General features: G+C 47.1%; 17 non-coding genes and 2 pseudogenes across 17 annotated transcripts; all 19 read left to right on the plus strand.

Annotated features, from left to right (window-relative positions):
• Nucleotides 1-5094: 5094 nt before the first annotated feature.
• Nucleotides 5095-5258, plus strand: LOC135008557 (U1 spliceosomal RNA). The gene has a single exon (XR_010208212.1). It is a non-coding gene; the product is annotated as a U1 spliceosomal RNA (small nuclear RNA).
• A 152-nt stretch (nucleotides 5259-5410) lies between these two features.
• LOC135008711 (U1 spliceosomal RNA) lies at nucleotides 5411-5573 on the plus strand. The gene has a single exon (XR_010208362.1). It is a non-coding gene; the product is annotated as a U1 spliceosomal RNA (small nuclear RNA).
• Nucleotides 5574-6246: 673 nt separating this feature from the next.
• Nucleotides 6247-6410, plus strand: LOC135008562 (U1 spliceosomal RNA). Its single transcript, XR_010208216.1, has one exon. It is a non-coding gene; the product is annotated as a U1 spliceosomal RNA (small nuclear RNA).
• Nucleotides 6411-6562: 152 nt separating this feature from the next.
• Nucleotides 6563-6725, plus strand: LOC135008721 (U1 spliceosomal RNA). The gene has a single exon (XR_010208370.1). It is a non-coding gene; the product is annotated as a U1 spliceosomal RNA (small nuclear RNA).
• Nucleotides 6726-7399: 674 nt separating this feature from the next.
• Nucleotides 7400-7563, plus strand: LOC135008903 (U1 spliceosomal RNA). The gene has a single exon (XR_010208506.1). It is a non-coding gene; the product is annotated as a U1 spliceosomal RNA (small nuclear RNA).
• A 152-nt stretch (nucleotides 7564-7715) lies between these two features.
• On the plus strand, nucleotides 7716-7851 carry LOC135008829 (U1 spliceosomal RNA; annotated as a pseudogene).
• Nucleotides 7852-8686: 835 nt separating this feature from the next.
• Nucleotides 8687-8850, plus strand: LOC135008818 (U1 spliceosomal RNA). Its single transcript, XR_010208462.1, has one exon. It is a non-coding gene; the product is annotated as a U1 spliceosomal RNA (small nuclear RNA).
• A 670-nt stretch (nucleotides 8851-9520) lies between these two features.
• On the plus strand, nucleotides 9521-9684 carry LOC135008766 (U1 spliceosomal RNA). The gene has a single exon (XR_010208412.1). It is a non-coding gene; the product is annotated as a U1 spliceosomal RNA (small nuclear RNA).
• Nucleotides 9685-9836: 152 nt separating this feature from the next.
• Nucleotides 9837-10000, plus strand: LOC135008877 (U1 spliceosomal RNA). Its single transcript, XR_010208490.1, has one exon. It is a non-coding gene; the product is annotated as a U1 spliceosomal RNA (small nuclear RNA).
• A 2424-nt stretch (nucleotides 10001-12424) lies between these two features.
• LOC135008915 (U1 spliceosomal RNA) lies at nucleotides 12425-12588 on the plus strand. Its single transcript, XR_010208517.1, has one exon. It is a non-coding gene; the product is annotated as a U1 spliceosomal RNA (small nuclear RNA).
• A 152-nt stretch (nucleotides 12589-12740) lies between these two features.
• On the plus strand, nucleotides 12741-12903 carry LOC135008722 (U1 spliceosomal RNA). Its single transcript, XR_010208371.1, has one exon. It is a non-coding gene; the product is annotated as a U1 spliceosomal RNA (small nuclear RNA).
• Nucleotides 12904-13577: 674 nt separating this feature from the next.
• LOC135008927 (U1 spliceosomal RNA) lies at nucleotides 13578-13741 on the plus strand. Its single transcript, XR_010208528.1, has one exon. It is a non-coding gene; the product is annotated as a U1 spliceosomal RNA (small nuclear RNA).
• Nucleotides 13742-13893: 152 nt separating this feature from the next.
• LOC135008830 (U1 spliceosomal RNA) lies at nucleotides 13894-14029 on the plus strand (annotated as a pseudogene).
• Nucleotides 14030-14730: 701 nt separating this feature from the next.
• On the plus strand, nucleotides 14731-14894 carry LOC135008662 (U1 spliceosomal RNA). Its single transcript, XR_010208314.1, has one exon. It is a non-coding gene; the product is annotated as a U1 spliceosomal RNA (small nuclear RNA).
• Nucleotides 14895-15046: 152 nt separating this feature from the next.
• On the plus strand, nucleotides 15047-15209 carry LOC135008815 (U1 spliceosomal RNA). Its single transcript, XR_010208459.1, has one exon. It is a non-coding gene; the product is annotated as a U1 spliceosomal RNA (small nuclear RNA).
• A 674-nt stretch (nucleotides 15210-15883) lies between these two features.
• On the plus strand, nucleotides 15884-16047 carry LOC135008632 (U1 spliceosomal RNA). The gene has a single exon (XR_010208285.1). It is a non-coding gene; the product is annotated as a U1 spliceosomal RNA (small nuclear RNA).
• Nucleotides 16048-16198: 151 nt separating this feature from the next.
• LOC135008687 (U1 spliceosomal RNA) lies at nucleotides 16199-16361 on the plus strand. Its single transcript, XR_010208339.1, has one exon. It is a non-coding gene; the product is annotated as a U1 spliceosomal RNA (small nuclear RNA).
• A 674-nt stretch (nucleotides 16362-17035) lies between these two features.
• LOC135008563 (U1 spliceosomal RNA) lies at nucleotides 17036-17199 on the plus strand. Its single transcript, XR_010208217.1, has one exon. It is a non-coding gene; the product is annotated as a U1 spliceosomal RNA (small nuclear RNA).
• Nucleotides 17200-17351: 152 nt separating this feature from the next.
• Nucleotides 17352-17514, plus strand: LOC135008851 (U1 spliceosomal RNA). The gene has a single exon (XR_010208476.1). It is a non-coding gene; the product is annotated as a U1 spliceosomal RNA (small nuclear RNA).
• The last annotated feature ends 280 nt before the right edge of the window (nucleotides 17515-17794 follow it).

Consider the following 17794-nt stretch of genomic DNA (forward strand, 5'->3'; position numbering starts at 1 on the left):
TCATCTACACGTTATAGCCCTGAATTTTCCAATGCCTAGCTCTTTGCAAAAGAGAGATATCGGCAAGGAAATGCTGTATTGTACCTTTGCATTTTTCTCCCAAACGAAAGACACTAGAATGAAAATTTTAAAGCCTCCTGTTAGTGCTTCATCTACACGTTATAGCCCTGCATTTTCCAATGCCTATCTCTTTGCAAAAGAGAGATATCGGCAAGGAAAAGTTGCATTGTACTTTTGCATTTTTCTCCCAAACGAAAGACACTAGAATGAAAATTGTAAAGCCTCCTGTTAGTGCTTCATCTACACGTTATAGCCCTGCATTTTCCAATGCCTATCTCTTTGCAAAAGAGAGATATCGGCAAGGAAAAGCTGTATTGTACCTTTGCATTTTTCTCCCAAACGAAAGACACTAGAATGAAAATGTTAAAGCCTACTGTTAGTGCTTCATCTACACGTTATAGCCCTGAATTTTCCAATGCCTATCTCTTTGCAAAAGAGAGATATCGGCAAGGAAAAGCTGTATTGTACCTTTGCATTTTTCTCCCAAACGAAAGACACTAGAATGAAAATTTTAAAGCCTCCTGTTAGTGCTTCATCTACACGTTATAGCCCTGAATTTTCCAATGCCTAGCTCTTTGCAAAAGAGAGATATCGGCAAGGAAAAGCTGTATTGTACCTTTGCATTTTTCTCCCAAACGAAAGACACTAGAATGAAAATTTTAAAGCCTCCTGTTAGTGCTTCATCTACACGTTATAGCCCTGAATTTTCCAATGCCTATCTCTTTGCAAAAGAGAGATATCGGCAAGGAAAAGCTGTATTGTACCTTTGCATTTTTCTCCGAAACGAAGGACACTAGAATGAAAATTTTAAAGCCTCCTATTAGTGCTTCATCTACACGTTATAGCCCTGAATTTTCCAATGCCTATCTCTTTGCAAAAGAGAGATATCGGCAAGGAAAAGCTGTATTGTACCTTTGCATTTTTCTCCCAAACGAAGTACACTAGAATGAAAATTTTAAAGCCTCCTGTTAGTGCTTCATCTACACGTTATAGCCCTGAATTTTCCAATGCCTATCTCTTTGCAAAAGAGAGATATCGGCAAGGAAATGCTGTATTGTACCTTTGCATTTTTCTCCCAAACGAAAGACACTAGTATGAAAATTTTAAAGCCTCCTGTTAGTGCTTCATCTACACGTTATAGCCCTGCATTTTCCAATGCCTATCTCTTTGCAAAAGAGAGATATCGGCAAGGAAAAGCTGCATTGTACTTTTGCATTTTTCTCCCAAACGAAAGACACTAGAATGAAAATTTTAAAGCCTCCTGTTAGTGCTTCATCTACACGTTATAGCCCTGAATTTTCCAATGCCTAGCTCTTTGCAAAAGAGAGATATTGGCAAGGAAAAGCTGTATTGTACCTTTGCATTTTTCTCCCAAACGAAAGACACTAGAATGAAAATTTTAAAGCCTCCTGTTAGTGCTTCATCTACACGATATAGCCCTGAATTTTCCAATGCCTATCTCTTTGCAAAAGAGAGATATCGGCAAGGAAAAGCTGTATTGTACCTTTGCATTTTTCTCCCAAACGAAGGACACTAGAATGAAAATTTTAAAGCCTCCTGTTAGTGCTTCATCTACACGTTATAGCCCTGAATTTTCCAATGCCTATTTCTTTGCAAAAGAGAGATATCGGCATGGAAAAGCTGTATTGTACCTTTGCATTTTTCTCCCAAACGAAAGACACTAGAATGAAAATTTTAAAGCCTACTGTTAGTGCTTCATCTACACGTTATAGCCCTGAATTTTCCAATGCCTAGCTCTTTGCAAAAGAGAGATATCGGCAAGGAAAAGCTGTATTGTACCTTTGCATTTTTCTCCCAAACGAAAGACACTAGAATGAAAATTTTAAAGCCTCCTGTTAGTGCTTCATCTACACGTTATAGCCCTGAATTTTCCAATGCCTATCTCTTTGCAAAAGAGAGATATCGGCAAGGAAAAGCTGTATTGTACCTTTGCTTTTTTCTCCCAAACGAAAGACACTAGAATGAAAATTTTAAAGCCTCCTATTAGTGCTTCATCTACACGTTATAGCCCTGAATTTTCCAATGCCTATCTCTTTGCAAAAGAGAGATATAGGCAAGGAAAAGCTGCATTGTACTTTTGCATTTTTCTCCCAAACGAAAGACACTAGAATGAAAATTTTAAAGCCTCCTGTTAGTGCTTCATCTACACGTTATAGCCCTGAATTTTCCAATGCCTAGCTCTTTGCAAAAGAGAGATATTGGCAAGGAAAAGCTGTATTGTACCTTTGCATTTTTCTCCCAAACGAAAGACACTAGAATGAAAATTTAAAAGCCTCCTGTTAGTGCTTCATGTACGCGGTATAGCCCTGAATTTTCCAATGCCTAGCTCTTTGCAAAAGAGAGATATCGGCAAGGAAAAGCTGTATTGTACCTTTGCATTTTTCTCCCAAACGAAAGACACTAGAATGAAAATTTTAAAGCCTCCTGTTAGTGCTTCATCTACACGTTATAGCCCTGAATTTTCCAATGCCTATCTCTTTGCAAAAGAGAGATATCGGCAAGGAAATGCTGTATTGTACCTTTGCATTTTTCTCCCAAACGAAAGACACTAGAATGAAAATTTTAAAGCCTCCTGTTAGTGCTTCATCTACACGTTATAGCCCTGCATTTTCCAACGCCTATCTCTTTGCAAAAGAGAGATATCGGCAAGGAAAAGCTGCATTGTACTTTTGCATTTTTCTCCCAAACGAAAGACACTAGAATGAAAATTTTAAAGCCTCCTGTTAGTGCTTCATCTACACGTTATTGCCCTGAATTTTCCAATGCCTAGCTCTTTGCAAAAGAGAGATATTGGCAAGGAAAAGCTGTATTGTACCTTTGCATTTTTCTCCCAAACGAAAGACACTAGAATGAAAATTTTAAAGCCTCCTGTTAGTGCTTCATCTACACGTTATAGCCCTGAATTTTCCAATGCCTATCTCTTTGCAAAAGAGAGATATCGGCAAGGAAAAACTGTATTGTACCTTTGCATTTTTCTCCCAAACGAAAGACACTAGAATGAAAATTTTAAAGCCTCCTGTTAGTGCTTCATCTACACGTTATAGCCCTGAATTTTCCAATGCCTATCTCTTTGCAAAAGAGAGATATCGGCAAGGAAAAGCTGTATTGTACCTTTGCATTTTTCTCCCAAACGAAGGACACTAGAATGAAAATTTTAAAGCCTCCTATTAGTGCTTCATCTACACGTTATAGCCCTGAATTTTCCAATGCCTATCTCTTTGCAAAAGAGAGATATCGGCAAGGAAAAGCTGTATTGTACCTTTGCATTTTTCTCCCAAACGAAGTACACTAGAATGAAAATGTTAAAGCCTCCTGTTAGTGCTTCATCTACACGTTATAGCCCTGAATTTTCCAATGCCTATCTCTTTGCAAAAGAGAGATATCGGCAAGGAAAAGCTGTATTGTACCTTTGCATTTTTCTCCCAAACGAAAGACACTAGAATGAAAATTTTAAAGCCTCCTGTTAGTGCTTCATCTACACGTTATAGCCCTGAATTTTCCAATGCCTATCTCTTTGCAAAAGTGAGATATCGGCAAGGAAATGCTGTATTGTACCTTTGCATTTTTCTCCCAAACGAAAGACACTAGAATGAAAATTTTAAAGCCTCCTGTTAGTGCTTCATCTACACGTTATAGCCCTGAATTTTCCAATGCCTATCTCTTTGCAAAAGAGAGATATCGGCAAGGAAAAGCTGCATTGTACTTTTGCATTTTTCTCCCAAACGAAAGACACTAGAATGAAAATTTTAAAGCCTCCTGTTAGTGCTTCATCTACACGTTATAGCCCTGAATTTTCCAATGCCTAGCTCTTTGCAAAAGAGAGATATTGGCAAGGAAAAGCTGTATTGTACCTTTGCATTTTTCTCCCAAACGAAAGACACTAGAATGAAAATTTTAAAGCCTACTGTTAGTGCTTCATCTACACGTTATAGCCCTGAATTTTCCAATGCCTAGCTCTTTGCAAAAGAGAGATATCGGCAAGGAAAAGCTGTATTGTACCTTTGCATTTTTCTCCCAAACGAAAGACACTAGAATGAAAATTTTAAAGCCTCCTGTTAGTGCTTCATCTACACGTTATAGCCCTGAATTTTCCAATGCCTATCTCTTTGCAAAAGAGAGATATCGGCAAGGAAAAGCTGCATTGTACTTTTGCATTTTTCTCCCAAACGAAAGACACTAGAATGAAAATTTTAAAGCCTCCTGTTAGTGCTTCATCTACACGTTATAGCCCTGAATTTTCCAATGCCTAGCTCTTTGCAAAAGAGAGATATTGGCAAGGAAAAGCTGTATTGTACCTTTGCATTTTTCTCCCAAACGAAAGACACTAGAATGAAAATTTAAAAGCCTCCTGTTAGTGCTTCATCTACACGGTATAGCCCTGAATTTTCCAATGCCTAGCTCTTTGCAAAAGAGAGATATCGGCAAGGAAAAGCTGTATTGTACCTTTGCATTTTTCTCCCAAACGAAAGACACTAGAATGCAAACTACAGGTAGTGCTGCAGGGCCCACACCCTTTTACTTGCCTTACAGAGCAGCTCTGGAGCTGTTACAGTGCCCAGCTGCTGCAAGAAATCAGCTTGAATGCTTCAGGGGATGGGGCATGGCCAACATGAGCCCCACACCAAAGGAGGGGGGAGGTGTTTAATGCGAACTAGGGGTCATCCAAGCACTGCAAAAGGCCGCCATGCCCTGCATGCCCCTTTTCTCTTTTCATATGCAGATGAGGGTTCCAGTCAACTTTGGCCCACTGCTTGGATAACATCACCGTATGCAAATCCGTCTGCTGCAGACCTTCCCCCAGGAGTGCTTGTACTAGTTGTTGCATATGGTTTGATATTTGATGGTGCTTCAGTATTAGGCAGCCTTCCGCCCTCCCATGTTCATCTGAAAAGATGTGGTCTCCCTGCAGTTGTTGTCCCCAGATGAGAGTTCACTTGTGCTGCCTCAGTTGAATCTCCTTTACTTGACAGAGATGTGCCTGAGCAGCTGCCCTCACCAGCCCTATCCCAAATCATACTTATTTTGCATAGGAGATACCATGGTCATGAAGATTGTTCTCCAAGGGTGAGGTTCATTCATTGCATTCTGGGTATGCTGACCCCTGTGATTTTCCCAAATGTGGGAAACTCGACTGCATTATTTGTGGTAGTGGGGGACTGTGTTTGTGCTTTCCTCTGGTCAGCTCTGGTAAAAGTCAGATTTCTTTGTCTCAGATCTTCCTCTAGCCTTGTTCTTCTTTCGAGAGTTCCCTTGTGCTGCCTCAGTTGGATCTCTTTCACTTGACAGGGGGGTGCCCGAACAGCGACCCTCCCCAGCTCTAGCCCAACTCCTACTTACCTGCCAGGTGAGATACTATGATCATGAAGGTGCTTCTCCCAGGGCAAGGCTCACCCATTGCACTCTGGGTGTGCTGCCCCTGCGATTTCCCCAAATGTGGGAAACTTGACTGCATAATTTGTGTTTCCCCTGGTCGGCTCTCGTATAATTCAGATCTCTTTGTCTCAGGTCTCTCTCCAGCCTAGTTTGCTGTCTGTTTCCACTTCTCTTTTCTTCAACCGCTCCCTTCTATACCCTTGTGCACTATCCTGACTTCTCCTCCCGTCTGCTAACTTTGTGCCTTCCAATGCACAATGCAAACTACAGGTAGTGCTGCAGGGCCCACACCCTTTTACTTGCCTTACAGAGCAGCTCTGGAGCTGTTACAGTGCCCAGCTGCTGCAAGAAATCAGCTTGAATGCTTCAGGGGATGGGGCATGGCCAACATGAGCCCCACACCAAAGGAGGGTGGAGGTGTTTAATGCGAACTAGGGGTCATCCAAGCACCGCAAAAGGCCGCCATCCCTGCACGCCCCTTTTCTCTTTTCATATGCAGATGAGGGTTGAAGCCAACTTTGACCCACTGCTTGGATGACATCACCGTATGCAAATCCGTCTTCTGCAGAACTTCCCCCAGGAATGCTTGCACTAGTTGTTGCATTTGGTTTGTTGTTTGGGGGTGCTTCAGTATTAGGCAGCCTTCTGCCCTCCCATGTTCATCTGAAAATATGTGTTCTCCCTGCAGTTGTTGTCCCCAGATGAGAGTTCCCTTGTGCTGCCTCAGTTGAATCTCCTTTACTTGACAGAGATGTGCATGAGCAGCGGCCCTCCCCAGCCCTATTCCAAATCATACTTATTTTGCATAGGAGATACCATGGTCATGAAGATTGTTCTCCCAGGGTGAGGTTCATTCATTGCATTTTGGGTATGCTGACCCCTGTGATTTCCCCAAATGTGGGAAACTTGACTGCATTATTTGTGGTAGTGGGGGACTGTGTTTGTGCTTTCCTCTGGTCATCTCTGGTAAAAGTCAGATTTCTTTGTCTCAGATTTTCCTCTAGCCTTGTTCTTCTTTCGAGAGTTCCATTGTGCTGCCTCAGTTGGATCTCCTTCACTTGACAGGGGGGTACCCGAGCAGCGACCCTCCCCAGCTCTAGCCCAACTCCTACTTACCTGCCAGGTGAGATACTATGATCATGAAGGTGCTTCTCCCAGGGCAAGGCTCACCCATTGCACTCTGGGTGTGCTGCCCCTGCGATTTCCCCAAATGTGGGAAACTTGACTGCATAATTTGTGTTTCCCCTGGTCGGCTCTCGTATAATTCAGATCTATTTGTCTCAGGTCTCTCTCCAGCCTAGTTTGCTGTCTGTTTCCACTTCTCTTTTCTTCAGCCGCTCCCTTCTATACCCTTGTGCACTATCCTGACTTCTCCTCCCGTCTGCTTACTTTGTGCCTTCCAATGCACAATGCAAACTACAGGTAGTGCTGCAGGGCCCACACCCTTTTACTTGCCTTACAGAGCAGCTCTGGAGCTGTTACAGTGCCCAGCTGCTGCAAGAAATCAGCTTGAATGCTTCAGGGGATGGGGCATGGCCAACATGAGCCCCACACCAAAGGAGGGGGGAGGTGTTTAATGCGAACTAGGGGTCATCCAAGCACTGCAAAAGGCCGCCATGCCCTGCATGCCCCTTTTCTCTTTTCATATGCAGATGAGGGTTCCAGTCAACTTTGGCCCACTGCTTGGATAACATCACCGTATGCAAATCCGTCTGCTGCAGACCTTCCCCCAGGAGTGCTTGTACTAGTTGTTGCATATGGTTTGATATTTGATGGTGCTTCAGTATTAGGCAGCCTTCCGCCCTCCCATGTTCATCTGAAAAGATGTGGTCTCCCTGCAGTTGTTGTCCCCAGATGAGAGTTCACTTGTGCTGCCTCAGTTGAATCTCCTTTACTTGACAGAGATGTGCCTGAGCAGCTGCCCTCACCAGCCCTATCCCAAATCATACTTATTTTGCATAGGAGATACCATGGTCATGAAGATTGTTCTCCCAGGGTGAGGTTCATTCATTGCATTCTGGGTATGCTGACCCCTGTGATTTTCCCAAATGTGGGAAACTCGACTGCATTATTTGTGGTAGTGGGGGACTGTGTTTGTGCTTTCCTCTGGTCAGCTCTGGTAAAAGTCAGATTTCTTTGTCTCAGATCTTCCTCTAGCCTTGTTCTTCTTTCGAGAGTTCCCTGGTGCTGCCTCAGTTGGATCTCCTTCACTTCACAGGGGGGAACCCGAGCAGCGACCCTCCCCAGCTCTAGCCCAACTCCTACTTACCTGCCAGGTGAGATACTATGATCATGAAGGTGCTTCTCCCAGGGCAAGGCTCAACCATTGCACTCTGGGTGTGCTGCTCCTGCGATTTCCCCAAATGTGGGAAACTTGACTGCATAATTTGTGTTTCCCCTCGTCGGCTCTCGTATAATTCAGATCTCTTTGTCTCAGGTCTCTCTCCAGCCTAGTTTGCTGTCTGTTTCCACTTCTCTTTTCTTCAGCCGCTCCCTTCTATACCCTTGTGCACTATCCTGACTTCTCCTCCCGTCTGCTTACTTTGTGCCTTCCAATGCACAATGCAAACTACAGGTAGTGCTGCAGGGCCCACACCCTTTTACTTGCCTTACAGAGCAGCTCTGGAGCTGTTACAGTGCCCAGCTGCTGCAAGAAATCAGCTTGAATGCTTCAGGGGCTGGGGCATAGCCAACATGAGCCCCACACCAAAGGAGGGTGGAGGTGTTTAATGCAAACTAGGGGTCAGCCAAGCGCCGCAAAAGGCCACCATGCCCTGCACGCCCCTTTTCTCTTTTCATATGCAGACGAGGGTTGAAGCCAACTTTGACCCACTGCTTGGATGACATCACCATATGCAAATCCATCTGCGGCAGGCCTTCCCCCAGGAATGCTTGCACTAGTTGTTGCATTTGGTTTGTTGTTTGGGGGTGCTTCAGTATTAGGCAGCCTTCTGCCCTCCCATGTTCATCTTCAGGGGATGGGGCATGGCCAACATGAGCCCCACACCAAAGGAGGGTGGAGGTGTTTAATGCGAACTAGGGGTCATCCAAGCACCGCAAAAGGCCGCCATGCCCTGCACGCCCCTTTTCTCTTTTCATATGCAGATGAGGGTTGAAGCCAACTTTGACCCACTGCTTGGATGACATCACCGTATGCAAATCCGTCTTCTGCAGAACTTCACTTGACAGGGGGGTGCCCGAGCAGCGACCCTCCCCATCTCTAGCCCAACTCCTACTTACCTGCCAGGTGAGATACTATGATCAGGAAGGTGCTTCTCCCAGGGCAAGGCTCACCCATTGCACTCTGGGTGTGCTGCTCCTACGATTTCCCCAAATGTGGGACACTTGACTGCATAATTTGTGTTTCCTCTAGTCGGCTACTCGTATAATTCAGATCTCTTTGTCTCAGGTCTCTCTCCAGCCTAGTTTGCTGTCTGTTTCCACTTCTCTTTTCTTGAGCCGCTGCCTTCTATGCCCTTGTGCACTCTCCTGACTTCTCCTGTCTGCTTACTTTGTGCCTTCCAACGCACAATGCAAACTACAAGTAGTGCTGCAGGGCCCACACCCTTTTACTTGCCTTTCAGAGCAGCTCTGGAGCTGTTACAGTGCCCAGCTGCTGCAAGAAATCAGCTTGAATGCTTCAGGGGCTGGGGCATAGCCAACATGAGCCCCACACCGACGGAGGGTGGAGGTGTTTAATGCGAACTAAGGGTCATCCAAGCGCCGCAAAAGGCCGCCATGCCCTGCATACCCCTTTTCTCTTTTCATATGCAGATGAGGGTTCCAGCCAACTTTGGCCCACTGCTTGGATGACATCACCGTATGCAAATCCGTCTTCTGCAGACCTTCCCCCAGGAATGCTTGTACTAGTTGTTGCATTTGGTTTGTTGTTTGGGGTGCTTCAGTATTAGGCAGCCTTCAGCTCTCCCATGTTCATCTGAAAATATGTGTTCTCCCTGCAGTTGTTGTCCCCAGATGAGAGTTCCCTTGTGCTGCCTCAGTTGAATCTCCTTTACTTGAAAGAGATGTGCCTGAGCAGCGGCCCTCCCCAGCCCTATCCCAAATCATACTTATTTTGCATAGGAGATACCATGGTCATGAAGATTGTTCTCCCAGGGTGAGGTTCATTCATTGCATTCTGGGTATGCTGACCCCTGTGATTTCCCCAAATGTGGGAAACTCGACTGCATTATTTGTGGTAGTGGGGGACTGTGTTTGTGCTTTCCTCTGGTCAGCTCTGGTAAAAGTCAGATTTCTTTGTCTCAGATCTTCCTCTAGCCTTGTTCTTTTTTTGAGAGTTTCCTTGTGCTGCCTCAGTTGGATCTCCTTCACTTGACAGGGGGGTGCCCGAGCAGCGACCCTCCCCAGCTCAAGCCCAACTCCTACTTACCTGCCAAGTGAGATACTATGATCAGGAAGGTGCTTCTACCAGGGCAAGGCTCACCCATTGCACTCTGGGTGTGCTGCTCCTACGATTTCCCCAAATGTGGGACACTTGACTGCATAATTTGTGTTTCCTCTGGTCGGCTACTCGTATAATTCAGATCTCTTTGTCTCAGGTCTCTCTCCAGCCTAGTTTGCTGTCTGTTTCCACTTCTCTTTTCTTGAGCCCCTGCCTTCTATGCCCTTGTGCACTCTCCTGACTTCTCCTGTCTGCTTACTTTGTGCCTTCCAACGCACAATGCAAACTACAGGTAGTGCTGCAGGGCCAACACCCTTTTACTTGCCTTACAGAGCAGCTCTGGAGCTGTTACAGTGCCCAGCTGCTGCAAGAAATCAGCTTGAATGCTTCAGGGGCTGGGGCATAGCCAACATGAGCAGCAAGATGCAGCACTGGACTATTAGTAATGTACTGTTGTATGCTGAGCACCACAATGCAGCACAAGACAATGAGCAGTGATACTGAGCACTGATGAGGATACTACTGAGAACTGACACTGAGCAGGAGAGACACACTACTAGTATTACTGAGCAGCAATAAGTAACCACTGATACTGGGCACTGATATTGAGATTTCCACTGAGAGAACATAGCCACGTCCTCTCCGCTCTCTCTTCAATGCACGAGTAAAAATGGCGGCAACGCGCAGCTCTTTATATGGAATCCGAATCTCGCGAGAATCCGACAGCGGGATGATGACATTTTCCCTTGTTCAGGTTTTCCGAGTCAGGCGGGAACAACCGAGCCTGCCACGGACCAGTGTAAACCACGTGGAGTTCGTCGGGAATTCGGTTCTCGGAGAACCGAACCCGCTCCTCTATATATACTATATTACTATGTTACTGTAGTATACAGAACACCACAATGCAATGAGCAGTGATAGTGAGCACTGATGAGGATACTAGAACTGACACTGAGCAGCAAGATGCAGCACTGGACTATTAGTAATGTACTGTAGTATGCTGAGCACCACAATGCAGCACAAGACAATGAGCAGTGATACTGAGCACTGATGAGGATACTACTGAGAACTGACACTGAGCAGGAGAGACACACTACTAGTATTACTGAGCAGCAATAAGTAACCACTGATACTGAGCACTGATATTGAGATTTCCACTGAGAGAACATAGCCACGTCCTCTCCGCTCTCTCTTCAATGCACGAGTAAAAATGGCAGCAACGCGCAGCTCTTTATATGGAATCCGAATCTCGCAAGAATCCGACAGCGGGATGATGACATTTTCCCTTGTTCAGGTTTTCCGAGTCAGGCGGGAACAACCGAGCCTGCCTCGGACCAGTGTAAACCACGTGGAGTTCGTGGGGAATTCGGTTCTCGGAGAACCGAACCCGCTCCTCTCTACCTTATACCCATCAATTTTTTTATTTTCAATCTAAGCCCCTGCAGTTTTCTGTAAGCATCTGCTTCGCTATGATGATCAACAAGTCACAAGGGCAAACACTCAGGGCTTGAGGCGTAGATCTTAGGACCAGCTGCTACAAGCATGGCAGAGGTGTCACTATCACTGGTGACACCCAGAAAGGTGGCGAGGGAGATTGTAATGCAGTGCGCGCAGATAAACAGCGCAATGGTAAAAAGGAGGCATGGTTTCATAGGTAGGGGCGTGGCCTGGTGGCCTGAATCTACATTTTGTTGCTCCGGGTGTCCCGGGGGTTGGGGGCTGCACCCGGGGACTAGTGTGTGAGCTGTGCTGGCTCCTGCACAGTGACAGGGCATGGCCACCCAGCATGACGCCTCCCTTCTTGACCATGCTGTAATTGCAGTCGCACTGCAGTTCAGCGTGATCATAAAAAATGGTGTAGGCTCCTGCTGGTGCAGGCTGTAGAGAAAAGCTGCTGTGACCACGCCCCCTGTGTCTCCTCCGTTGCAGACCCCATTTTGAAGCCTTGCCCCCGGACTAAGAGAAAAGTATGCCCTTGCGCACTATCCTGACTTCTCCTCCCGTCTGCTTAATTTGTGCCTTCCAACGCACAATGCGAACAACAGGTGGTGCTGCAGGGCCCACACCCTTTTACTTGCCTTACAGAACAGCTCTGGAGCTGTTACAGTGCCCAGCTGCTGCAAGAAATCAGCTTGAATGCTTCAGGGGATGGGGCATGGCCAACATGAGCCCCACACCAAAGGAGGGTGGGGGTGTTTAATGCGAACTAGGGGTCATCCAAGCACTGCAAAAGGCCGCCATGCCCTGCATGCCCCTTTTCTCTTTTCATATGCAGATGAGGGTTCCAGTCAACTTTGGCCCACTGCTTGGATAACATCACCGTATGCAAATCCGTCTGCTGCAGACCTTCCCCAAGGAGTGCTTGTACTAGTTGTTGCATATTATTTGATATTTGATGGTGCTTCAGTATTAGGCAGCCTTCCGCCCTCCCATGTTCATCTGAAAAGATGTGGTCTCCCTGCAGTTGTTGTCCCCAGATGAGAGTTCCCTTGTGCTGCCTCAGTTGAATCTCCTTTACTTGACAGAGATGTGCCTGAGCAGCGGCCCTCACCAGCCCTATCCCAAATCATACTTATTTTGCATAGGAGATACCATGGTCATGAAGATTGTTCTCCCAGGGTGAGGTTCATTCATTGCATTCTGGGTATGCTGACCCCTGTGATTTTCCCAAATGTGGGAAACTCGACTGCATTATTTGTGGTAGTGGGGGACTGTGTTTGTGCTTTCCTCTGGTCAGCTCTGGTAAAAGTCAGATTTCTTTGTCTCAGATCTTCCTCTAGCCTTGTTCTTCTTTCGAGAGTTCCCTTGTGCTGCCTCAGTTGGATCTCTTTCACTTGACAGGGGGGTGCCCGAACAGCGACCCTCCCCAGCTCTAGCCCAACTCCTACTTACCTGCCAGGTGAGATACTATGATCATGAAGGTGCTTCTCCCAGGGCAAGGCTCACCCATTGCACTCTGGGTGTGCTGCCCCTGCGATTTCCCCAAATGTGGGAAACTTGACTGCATAATTTGTGTTTCCCCTGGTCGGCTCTCGTATAATTCAGATCTATTTGTCTCAGGTCTCTCTCCAGCCTAGTTTGCTGTCTGTTTCCACTTCTCTTTTCTTCAGCCGCTCCCTTCTATACCCTTGTGCACTATCCTGACTTCTCCTCCCGTCTGCTTACTTTGTGCCTTCCAATGCACAATGCAAACTACAGGTAGTGCTGCAGGGCCCACACCCTTTTACTTGCCTTACAGAGCAGCTCTGGAGCTGTTACAGTGCCCAGCTGCTGCAAGAAATCAGCTTGAATGCTTCAGGGGATGGGGCATGGCCAACATGAGCCCCACACCAAAGGAGGGGGGAGGTGTTTAATGCGAACTAGGGGTCATCCAAGCACTGCAAAAGGCCGCCATGCCCTGCATGCCCCTTTTCTCTTTTCATATGCAGATGAGGGTTCCAGTCAACTTTGGCCCACTGCTTGGATAACATCACCGTATGCAAATCCGTCTGCTGCAGACCTTCCCCCAGGAGTGCTTGTACTAGTTGTTGCATATGGTTTGATATTTGATGGTGCTTCAGTATTAGGCAGCCTTCCGCCCTCCCATGTTCATCTGAAAAGATGTGGTCTCCCTGCAGTTGTTGTCCCCAGATGAGAGTTCACTTGTGCTGCCTCAGTTGAATCTCCTTTACTTGACAGAGATGTGCCTGAGCAGCTGCCCTCACAAGCCCTATCCCAAATCATACTTATTTTGCATAGGAGATACCATGGTCATGAAGATTGTTCTCCCAGGGTGAGGTTCATTCATTGCATTCTGGGTATGCTGACCCCTGTGATTTTCCCAAATGTGGGAAACTCGACTGCATTATTTGTGGTAGTGGGGGACTGTGTTTGTGCTTTCCTCTGGTCAGCTCTGGTAAAAGTCAGATTTCTTTGTCTCAGATCTTCCTCTAGCCTTGTTCTTCTTTCGAGAGTTCCCTGGTGCTGCCTCAGTTGGATCTCCTTCACTTCACAGGGGGGAACCCGAGCAGCGACCCTCCCCAGCTCTAGCCCAACTCCTACTTACCTGCCAGGTGAGATACTATGATCATGAAGGTGCTTCTCCCAGGGCAAGGCTCAACCATTGCACTCTGGGTGTGCTGCTCCTGCGATTTCCCCAAATGTGGGAAACTTGACTGCATAATTTGTGTTTCCCCTCGTCGGCTCTCGTATAATTCAGATCTCTTTGTCTCAGGTCTCTCTCCAGCCTAGTTTGCTGTCTGTTTCCACTTCTCTTTTCTTCAGCCGCTCCCTTCTATACCCTTGTGCACTATCCTGACTTCTACTCCCGTCTGCTTACTTTGTGCCTTCCAATGCACAATGCAAACTACAGGTAGTGCTGCAGGGCCCACACCCTTTTACTTGCCTTACAGAGCAGCTCTGGAGCTGTTACAGTGCCCAGCTGCTGCAAGAAATCAGCTTGAATGCTTCAGGGGCTGGGGCATAGCCAACATGAGCCCCACACCAAAGGAGGGTGGAGGTGTTTAATGCAAACTAGGGGTCAGCCAAGCGCCGCAAAAGGCCACCATGCCCTGCACGCCCCTTTTCTCTTTTCATATGCAGACGAGGGTTGAAGCCAACTTTGACCCACTGCTTGGATGACATCACCATATGCAAATCCATCTGCGGCAGGCCTTCCCCCAGGAATGCTTGCACTAGTTGTTGCATTTGGTTTGTTGTTTGGGGGTGCTTCAGTATTAGGCAGCCTTCTGCCCTCCCATGTTCATCTGAAAATATATGTTCTCCCTGCAGTTGTTGTCCCAAGATGAGAGTTCCCTTGTGCTGCCTCAGTTGAATCTCCTTTACTTGACAGAGATGTGCATGAGCAGCGGCCCTCCCCAGCCCTATTCCAAATCATACTTATTTTGCATAGGAGATACCATGGTCATGAAGATTTTTCTCCCAGGGTGAGGTTCATTCATTGCATTTTGGGTATGCTGACCCCTGTGATTTCCCCAAATGTGGGAAACTTGACTGCATTATTTGTGGTAGTGGGAGACTGTGTTTGTGCTTTCCTCTGGTCAGCTCTGGTAAAAGTCAGATTTCTTTGTCTCAGATTTTCCTTTAGCCTTGTTCTTTTTTCGAGAGTTCCCTTGTGCTGCCTCAGTTGGATCTCCTTCACTTTACAGGGGGGTACCCGAGCAGCGACCCTCCCCAGCTCTAGCCCAACTCCTACTTACCTGCCAGGTGAGATACTATGATCATGAAGGTGCTTCTCCCAGGGCAAGGCTCACCCATTGTACTCTGGGTGTGCTGCTCCTGTGATTTCCCCAAATGTGGGAAACTTGACTGCATAATTTGTGTTTCCCCTGGTCGGCTCTCGTATAATTCAGATCTCTTTGTCTCAGGTCTCTCTCCAGCCTAGTTTGCTGTCTGTTTCCACTTCTCTTTTCTTCAGCCGCTCCCTTCTATACCCTTGTGCACTATCCTGACTTCTCCTCCCGTCTGCTTACTTTGTGCCTTCCAATGCACAATGCAAACTACAGGTAGTGCTGCAGGGCCCACACCCTTTTACTTGCCTTACAGAGCAGCTCTGGAGCTGTTACAGTGCCCAGCTGCTGCAAGAAATCAGCTTGAATGCTTCAGGGGATGGGGCATGGCCAACATGAGCCCCACACCAAAGGAGGGTGGAGGTGTTTAATGCGAACTAGGGGTCATCCAAGCACCGCAAAAGGCCGCCATGCCCTGCACGCCCCTTTTCTCTTTTCATATGCAGATGAGGGTTGAAGCCAACTTTGACCCACTGCTTGGATGACATCACCGTATGCAAATCCGTCTTCTGCAGAACTTCCCCCAGGAATGCTTGCACTAGTTGTTGCATTTGGTTTGTTGTTTGGGGGTGCTTCAGTATTAGGCAGCCTTCTGCCCTCCCATGTTCATCTGAAAATATGTGTTCTCCCTGCAGTTGTTGTCCCCAGATGAGAGTTCCCTTGTGCTGCCTCAGTTGAATCTCCTTTACTTGACAGAGATGTGCCTGAGCAGCGGCCCTCCCCAGCTCTATCCCAAATCATACTTATTTTGCATAGGAGATACCATGGTCATGAAGATTATTCTCCCAGGGTGAGGTTCATTCATTGCATTATGGGTATGCTGACCCCTGTGATTTCCCCAAATGTGGGAAACTCGACTGCTTTATTTGTGGTAGTGGGGGACTGTGTTTGTGTTTTCCTCTGGTCAGCTCTGGTAAAAGTCAGATTTCTTTGTTCAGATCTTCCTCTAGCCTTGTTCTTCTTTCGAGAGTTCCCTTGTGCTGCCTCAGTTGGATCTCCTTCACTTGACAGGGGGGTGCCCAAGCAGAGACCCTCCCCAGCTCTAGCCCAACTCCTACTTACCTGCCAGGTGAGATACTATGATCATGAAGGTGCTTCTCCCAGGGCAAGGCTCACCCATTGCACTCTGGGTGTGCTGCCCCTGCGATTTCCCCAAATGTGGGAAACTTGACTGCATAATTTGTGTTTCCCCTGGTCGGCTCTCGTGTAATTCAGATCTCTTTGTCTCAGGTCTCTCTCCAACCTAGTTTGCTGTCTGTTTCCACTTATCTTTTCTTCAGCCGCTCCCTTCTATACCCTTGTGCACTATCCTGACTTCTCCTCCCGTCTGCTTACTTTGTGCCTTCCAATGCACAATGCAAACTACAGGTAGTGCTGCAGGGCCCACACCCTTTTACTTGCCTTACAGAGCAGCTCTGGAGATGTTACAGTGCCCAGCTGCTGCAAGAAATCAGCTTGAATGCTTCAGGGGATGGGGCATGGCCAACATGAGCCCCACACCAAAGGAGGGTGGAGGTGTTTAATGCGAACTAGGGGTCATCCAAGCACCGCAAAAGGCCGCCATGCCCTGCACGCTCCTTTTCTCTTTTCATATGCAGATGAGGGTTGAAGCCAACTTTGACCCACTGCTTGGATGACATCACCGTATGCAAATCCGTCTTCTGCAGAACTTCCCCCAGGAATGCTTGCACTAGTTGTTGCATTTGGTTTGTTGTTTGGGGGTGCTTCAGTATTAGGCAGCCTTCTGCCCTCCCATGTTCATCTGAAAATATGTGTTCTCCCTGCAGTTGTTGTCCCCAGATGAGAGTTCCCTTGTGCTGCCTCAGTTGAATCTCCTTTACTTGACAGAGATGTGCATGAGCAGCGGCCCTCCCCAGCCCTATTCCAAATCATACTTATTTTGCATAGGAGATACCATGGTCATGAAGATTGTTCTCCCAGGGTGAGGTTCATTCATTGCATTTTGGGTATGCTGACCCCTGTGATTTCCCCAAATGTGGGAAACTTGACTGCATTATTTGTGGTAGTGGGGGACTGTGTTTGTGCTTTCCTCTGGTCAGCTCTGGTAAAAGTCAGATTTCTTTGTCTCAGATTTTCCTCTAGCCTTGTTCTTCTTTCGAGAGTTCCCTTGTGCTGCCTCAGTTGGATCTCCTTCAGTTTACAGGGGGGTACCCGAGCAGCGATCCTCCCCAGCTCTAGCCCAACTCCTACTTACCTGCCAGGTGAGATACTATGATCATGAAGGTGCTTCTCCCAGGGCAAGGCTCACCCATTGCACTCTAGGTGTGCTGCTCCTGCGATTTCCCCAAATGTGGGAAACTTGACTGCATAATTTGTGTTTCCCCTGGTCGGCTCTCGTATAATTCAGATCTCTTTGTCTCAGGTCTCTCTCCAGCCTAGTTTGCTGTCTGTTTCCACTTCTCTTTTCTTGAGCCGCTCCCTTCTATGCCCTTGCGCACTATCCTGACTTCTCCTCCTGTCTGCTTACTTTGTGCCTTCCAACGCACAATGCGAACTACAGGTAGTGCTGCAGGGCCCACACCCTTTTACTTGCCTTACAGAGCAGCTCTGGAGCTGTTACAGTGCCCAGCTGCTGCAAGAAATCTGCTTGAATGCTTCAGGGGATGGGACATGGCCAACATGAGCCCCA

This window comes from Pseudophryne corroboree, unplaced genomic scaffold, assembly GCF_028390025.1.
Source record: "Pseudophryne corroboree isolate aPseCor3 unplaced genomic scaffold, aPseCor3.hap2 scaffold_223, whole genome shotgun sequence".
Taxonomy (NCBI): Eukaryota; Metazoa; Chordata; class Amphibia; order Anura; family Myobatrachidae; genus Pseudophryne; species Pseudophryne corroboree.